The sequence below is a fragment of the Balaenoptera musculus genome, chromosome 10 (genome assembly GCF_009873245.2).
Source record: "Balaenoptera musculus isolate JJ_BM4_2016_0621 chromosome 10, mBalMus1.pri.v3, whole genome shotgun sequence".
Classification (NCBI taxonomy): Eukaryota; Metazoa; Chordata; class Mammalia; order Artiodactyla; family Balaenopteridae; genus Balaenoptera; species Balaenoptera musculus.
Window position 1 is genome coordinate 77118608 of NC_045794.1, and position 7979 is coordinate 77126586.

A 7979-nucleotide genomic window follows, 5' to 3' on the forward strand; every position below is an offset into this window, starting at 1 on the left:
AAAAGTTCCCTTGGGACTTGCCTGGCAGTCCAGTGGTTAAGACTCCATGCTTCCAATGCAGGAGGCATGGGTTCGATCCCTGGTCGGGGAACTAGGATCCCACATGCCACATGGCATGGCCAAAAAGTAAAGAAAAATAGAATAAAATAGAAACAAAAAGTTCCCTTATGGTTCTTTGTTGTCCCCTTCAGCCCCTGACAACTACTATCTCTTTTATGTCTCTGTAGTTTTGCCTCTTCCCAAATGTCATATAAATGGAATCAGATGGTATGATTTTCGGCTTTTTAAGTCTCGATTGTTTGACTTAGCATAATGCATTTGAGATTCATCCGTATTGTTGCATGTATCACAGGTTAGTTCCTTTTATTGCTCAGTGGGGTTTCATCATATGGACTATAGTTTGTTTATCCATTCACCAGTTGAAGGACATTAGGGTTGTTTCTAGTTTTAGGTGTTTATGAACAAAGCTGTTACAAACATTTGCATACAGGTTTTTGTATAACATAAGTTTCCAATTAGCTTAGGTAAACACCTAAAAGTGGGATTACTGAGTCACATGTTAAGTGTATTTTAATTTTATAAGAAATGCCAAACTATTTTCTAAAATGGCTATATCATTTTGCGTTCCCACCAGCAATGGACAAGAGTTCAAGTTACTCTGCATCCTCATCAGCACTTGGTATTGTCAAGTTTTACTTTTTGTTATTTTATTTTATTTTATTTTTAGCCACTCTTTTATGTGTGTAGCTTCTCATTGTGGTTTTAATTTGCATTTCTCTAATGTGTTGAGCATCTTCTCATGTGCTTATTGGGCATTTATATACTTTTAAAGTTTCCTTTCAAGTTATTTGTCCATTTTTTTTAATTGGGGTTTTTTCTTAGTTCTGAGTTTTGAAAGTTCTTATATATTCTGGATGAAAGTCCTAAATCACATGTTGATTTCCCGCTTATTTTTTTTATCCTACCAAGGGGCTACATCAGACATTTCTGAGATGAGTGTAGAGATGGTCCTTAGCTCGCAGACACTAGTCGCAAGGGAGGCAGATGTTTATAGAAGACAGAAAAGGCCTTGATTATATAGTAACCCAGAGTTTTTCATTCTCTTCATCTTATTCCATACAAGTTAGAACAATATGGTGGGTCTGTGGTCAGAGAGAAGAAAGACACAAAATTACACGAAAGTTTTCTTAGAGTGGGTCAAAACCAGTAAGGGAAGAATTAGTTTGGTAGCTGTTTCACTTTGAGACTAGACCAGGAGTTGCCATTTTCATTCTGCCCTTTCTCTTAAGAGTGAGAATCCCCACTACTTCCCGCATCCCCACCTCCAATGGGCCCATCTAACTGGCTGAGCACCTGAGCCAGAATCAGAGAGGAATAAGAGGTTGGTCCTGAGATAAGGGAACCATAAAAGAAGGAGAGGAAGAGGACTTCCCTGCTGCCTCAGGGACTCAGTGTATACTGAGCAGTGACTTTCCATACTGAAACATCATCTAGACTCCTGGAGCATGTTTGATCAATAGAAATATTTTTAGGTAGGAAAGGCTGAGAGGTAGTAATCTACTTGGGGTTGCTGGAAAATCAGGAAAGACATGAAGCTATGTTTGCAAAGCTGTTCACAACGGATTGCATATATCAATTCTCCATATCAAAGAAGAGAGCAAAGGTGAAGCTTTCTACTAAAGGACTATAACATCCCACCCCCTAGCCATCAAAGACAGAGTCAGGAAGGGAGTGAGCCCACCTCCCTATCTGTGTTTCCACTACTCATCTTTCACTAAGGAAAGATAGATAGATAGATAGATAGATAGATAGATAGATAGATAGATAGACAGACAGACAGATAGATAGATAATAAATAGACATACAATCACTGGCTTTTAACTCTAATCAAATAATCCTAGAATTTCTGATTCTGTATTACTTACTTGACCTGAGAATACATTATGATTTTGAAGCACTCATAACATCTAAGAAATGAAAAAAGACAAATTCAAATTGCCTGACCTTTCTATGGTAAACCTAACTAGTCAATCTATTTTCATTTCCTTTCTCTTATGTCAAAATAGACAGTTAAACCTGAAGTACAGAAGTGTGAATTACTCTTGGCACAAATGATACCAAACTTGCCCCAGTAAATCACTAAATGCCTTGACCTCTACAGTTCTTCTGTTGATCTCTACATTTTGGATTGAGAATTTCCATAATTGTCTGCATTTACGTACATCTGTTCCACATCATGGTACCCTGTGTAAGATGAGTGGTTCTGAAAATACATCATCATGGGTCATGGGTTATAATGAGAAGTAGATTAACCCAGGGGCATGCCATCAAATGATCTGCCAAAGGTACAGTTGACAAAGTCTTCATCAGTCAGTACTGATATAAATACCATCCTCCTCAGTGGATCATCGGCAATGCGTCTCTCAGAGCTAAATCAGTACTCTAATTGCAACATCAGTTATGGGCCCTGCTCAATGACGAGAGGGGCAAAGATATGAGGATGTTCTCAGCCGAAGCTATTTATACATGCCACATGGTCCTTAATTATCTGGTAGGGAGGGGATGGGAAGAGTTGGAAAGTTGACATGACTAAAAACTAAATCCATCCCCCCATCCCCTTTTGTACCATTCCAGCAAGAGGGAAAATTCTAGGCACTTCCTTTACAAGAGAAAAAGGTAAGAAACCTCCAATCCTGTGAGAATGCTGTCTACCCAGTTGCCAACTGGCATTTCATAGCTAATAATCCTTTTTATTGTGTGAGTTCAAAACTTTAACAGGCTATGGGAGAGAAGAGTCAAGTTGCATATGCCCCAAATTAAATGAGCAGTCTTTGTAGAATCTCCTTTTATCCTTAAAAGTAGAAGAAAGCTGTAGGTTAGAAAACTGATTTGGCAATTTCAGAACTCTGGTCAATAAAAAAATCCATACTTCAATACAAAAGCTTTCTGGAACATAATATACAAACATTAATTACTTATTCATTAACTGATATATTAAATGCCAGAGATTCAAAATATAGTACAGGAAGAATATCAAATATATTATATATTTGGGAAGAAATAGTTATAATAAACTTCATTTATTTAGTGCTTCTATGTGTCAGAGACTGTGCGCTAAGAAGCCTACGTATAATACGTCAATAAAATCTTTCTACAACTCAATAACAGATATATTACTATCCACGTGTTACTGATAAGGAAACTACGGCTCAGAAGATTAAATGGTACAAGTCACACACCATTTAAGTAGAACTGTCAATTCAAATTCTCATCAGACTCCAAAGTCTTTACTCTATAACACTACTCTTGGGACTTCCCTGGAGGTCCAGTGGCTAAGACTCCACACTCACAATGCAGGGGGCCCAGGTTCGATCCCTGGTCGGGGAACTAGATCTCACATTCCTGCCGCAACTAAGATCCTGCATACCACAACTAAACATGCCGCAACGAAGATCCCACGTGCCACAACGAAGACCCGGAGCAGCCAAAATAAATAAATAAATAAATATTTAAAACATACAAATAAAAAAAAAAAAACACTACTCTTCATTCTACATATTTGTGTCAACTTCATAGCTTGTCTTACTGCCTACATCCTGCTTCCCTATAATGTCAACTGACCTATTTATGACCTTTCAAGGTAACTACTCTCCCTCTTGTCTCTCCTTCATGCGTCTTTAAGCTATGTATCCACTGTGAACAGCTCAACTTTCTACTTATTTCTTTTTTTTTTTTTTTTTTTATTTATTTATGGCTGTGTTGTGTCTTCGTTTCTGTGCGAGGGCTTCCTCTAGTTGTGGCAAGTGGGGGCCACTCTTCATCGCGGTGCGCGGGTCTCTCACTATCGCAGGCTCTCCTGTTGCGGAGCACGGGCTGCAGACGCGCAGGCTCAGTAATTGTGGCTCACGGGCCCAGCCGCTCCGCGGCATGTGGGATCCTCCCAGACCAGGGCTCGAACCCGTGTCCCCTGCATTGGCAGGCAGATTCTCAACCACTGCGCCACCAGGGAAGCCCCTCTACTTATTTCTTATCTCACATCTAATAATGAGATCATGACTGGTTCAGCTTTTCCATGTTGGAGCAAAGATGGTGCCCCAGGCCCCCTCATAACATAGTGCTTATCCGTGGTCAGGTACCTGGTCTTGTTCCAATTAGCTGGTGGCTGGTTGGGAGGGAGCAGGAGAGGAGGGATGCCCCACCCTGTTAGCAGGAGCTGTGGGTGGGTCAGTTCCCCTTAGCAGAGGCTGCAGAAACTGGGATTGACTTGTGTAATACAAATATGGTGAAGGAATTCTTTTTTTTTTTTAACATCTTTATTGGAGTATAATTGCTTTACAATGGTGTGTTAGTTTCTGCTGTATAACAAAGTGAATCAGCTATACATATACATATATCTCCATATCTCCTCCTTCTTGCGTCTCCCTCCCACTCTCCCTATCCCACCCCTCTAGGTGGCCACAAAGCACTGAGCTGATCTCCCTGTGCTATGCGGCTGCTTCCCACTAGCTAGCTATTTTACATTTGGTAGTGTATATATGTCAATGCCACTCTCTCACTTTGTCCCAGCTTAACCTTCCCCCTCCCCGTGTCCTCAAGTCTATTCTCTACGTCTGCATCTTTATTCCTGTCCTGCCCCTAGGTTCTTCAGAACCATTTTTTTTTTTTAGATTCCATATATATGTGTTAGCATACGGTATTTGTTTTTCTCTTTCTGACTTACTTCACTCTGTATGACAGACTCTAGGTCCATCCACCTCACTACAAATAACTCAATTTCATTTCTTTTTATGGCTGAGTAATATTCCACTGTATATATGTGCCACACTGGTGAAGGAATTCTGAATATACCACTGTGAAGAGTTTTCTTTTCTGAATTGTCCTTATCTGACTAAAAGCAGAGCCTCCCAAAAGAATTCAACTGTCATAAATGCCCTCCAGGAAACCGGGAAAGATTGACTCCTATCACTGGAGACAGCACCAGATAAGAAACCACTTAAATAGACATTGTCTCTAAACTAGCATATCTCCTACCTATCCTCATAAAGGCTCATTTACCTTCCCCAAAAGTCATTTGTTTTTCCCAAAAGTACCCTTTTTCCCCTTTTCTTCCCTATTATGATGGTATATAAGCCCCAAATTCTAATCACCTCCTTGAGTCACAATTTTCTGTGAATTCCCATGCACATAACATGAATAAAAACTCTTCTTTTTTCTCTTACTGTCTTTTTTCAGTTAAATTCTCAGCCCCGCACCCACCCCCCCCCCACCCCCCGCCCCAGAGATAGAACCTAAGAGGGTAGAGAAAAAGTTTTTCCTCCTCCACAAAGAAATAGTTTGAAACCATCAAAAATTATACTGTAGAAGAGTATTTAACGGCATGGAAAAAAATCCACCATCTGTCAAGTTAAAAAATAAGGCTGCCAAACAAATGTAGAGTCAGATCTCATTTTTGTAAATATGTGTGTTTGTATACATGCATTGAAAATCTAAAAGATGTTCACTAAATTGTTAACAACTATTACCTTGAGGACTAGGAGCAATTTTAATTTTTCTTTTTATTCCATTTTGTAATATGCAAACCTGCAAACCTGTAATAAATTTATATTACCTTTTTTGGGGGGGGGGGCTGTGCCGCGTGGCATGTGGGATCTTAGTTCCCCGACCAGGGATCGAACCCGAGCCCCCGCAATGGAAGGGCAGAGTCTTAACCACTGAACTGCCAGGAAAGTCCCTATATTACTCATATATTACTTTCTATATTGAAAAACATTCAAATATTTTCTTTTTGAAAAAATAAGAATCTAAACATACCATTTGTAGAAGCCATATTATCTTTTAAATTTATCCTGAAAAAGTACAGATGAAATTAAAAATTTAGCTGTGAAAATATTCATTGTCATATTAGCAAAATAAAATTTTGAAGAAAAAAGTCCAATAATACAACATCGAAAGAACTAATTAAATGATATCAATAAGGTGGATATTTTGTGATCGTAAACATCATTTCATGAAAAAAGATATGACATGCAAATACATGTACAATATACTATTGGGAAAAAGCAAGTTACAAAACAATAAATTATAGTGTGACCCTATTTTATAGTTCAAAATTACACAAAATGCATTTATGCCTAGAAAATAACCTGGAAGAATTTAACAAAAGGGGGTGGGATTACAGATAGTCTTAATTTTTTTATTTTTATGTCTCTATAATTTTTTAATTATCCCACAATGAACCTGCATTACGAATGTAATTTTAGAAATAAAAGTTGGGGTTTTTGGTTTTATTGGGGCTTTCTATCTTGTTTAATGTAAATATAGATGGCTCTGATTGGGATTTAGGACCTTTCCTCATTTTTGCTATCTTATTTGAGACTGCTTAGCACTTGGAGAAAAGTAGCATTTGTAAAGATTTTATAGTCATGACATGAAATAGACTAGACTAATAAATGTGTACGTTTTAACACAGAAGGCAGAGGCAGTTTCTCAATCATCATATTGAGTTTCTTAATGAGTGTACATTTATTCATCACTGAGTGGCAGATAATTCTCAGAGATTGCTTCTATTCTAATAATGCCTCTACAGAATCCTGTGCTCCTCACAACCATGGTAACAAAAATTCTTTGAGAATTCCTACTTGCAAACTTGGCAGGGTGCTGGAAAGCAATGGAAACACAGATACACATTCTAATACAGTACATTATTTCACAGTAGCTGTAATCTTTGCAAAAATCATTGTCTTCTCCAAAAATTAAAAATAGAAGTGTGATCCAGCAATTCCATTTCTGGGTATATATCCAAAGTAATTGAAAGCAGGGACTGGAACAGATATTTGTACATCCATGTTCATAGTAGCATTATTCACAGTAACCAAAAGGTAGAAGCAACCCAAGTGCCTACCCACTGATGAATGTATATGCATGTGTGTGATGAAAAATGTATTTCATACTGTGGGTCATGGTCAAAAATGCTTGAAACCCCTGTGTTAAATTGTATGTTCATTCATGGAAATTTGAAAAACTAGAATAAATTATAAATTAGTTAATTAATTTTTATTAATGTATGTCTAATAGCAATCAGCAAAGCCAGAAAACATGGTGGCATGCAAGCCTTAGAGTTCCTACTTTATTACAGCCCTTTTCAGAAGCATATTCTTTCTGAATTCACTTCAATACCTCCACAGTCTACATAGGATTTCCAACTTTCTTTCCCTTGCTTTAATCACAGAGAGACATACACTGGACCAAAGTACCCTTGGAATCTAAGTAGGAAAGGATATGTTTAGTCAACAAATAGTAGATTTCTTGACTATTTTAATCTACTTAAGTAAACAAAGATTGTTCTTGCCCCTCTAGCACTTTAAATTTTCCTGCTTAGTTGTTGATGTGCCTATGAAAATCTTCTCGATTTCTTGACCTTTTTCAAGGGTCAAGAAGAGGCCCAGTGGGAACAGTGTTGGAGGTCAGCCCAGGCTGAAGCAGACAGCCAAATGACAGCGCGTGGAACTATGGCCAATCATGTCAACAGACCTGATTTTCCAAGAGAAGCTAGAAATTTCTATTTTTATGTGCAATCTCCTGTTGTTAAATGTTGGCAATTAATTCAAAATCATTTTAAACACTTTGAAGGACAAATAAAATGTGTCTGCAAGCAGCCCAGTTTGTGACCTCTTCTTCCAGAAGTCCGCTAGATAAGACAACAATAACTATCCTTCAGAGCCTCCATAACTTCACCCCATTCTAACCCCCACCCCTTCCTCACCCCCAGATTAACTGTTCTCTGATCTGAGTTACTAACACAACTTATGTGTATCCCTGTTACAGTGCTCATTACATTTTATGATCGCTTTGTTGTTGCTGTCGTTGTTTGTTTTCCTACATATCCATCTACCTTGCTAAAGAAATTGTGATTTAATGTTAAACCCTGAGCTTGGCACTCAGGTGGAATTTGAGAAAATCAGTTTGAGTCCCAGCTCTGA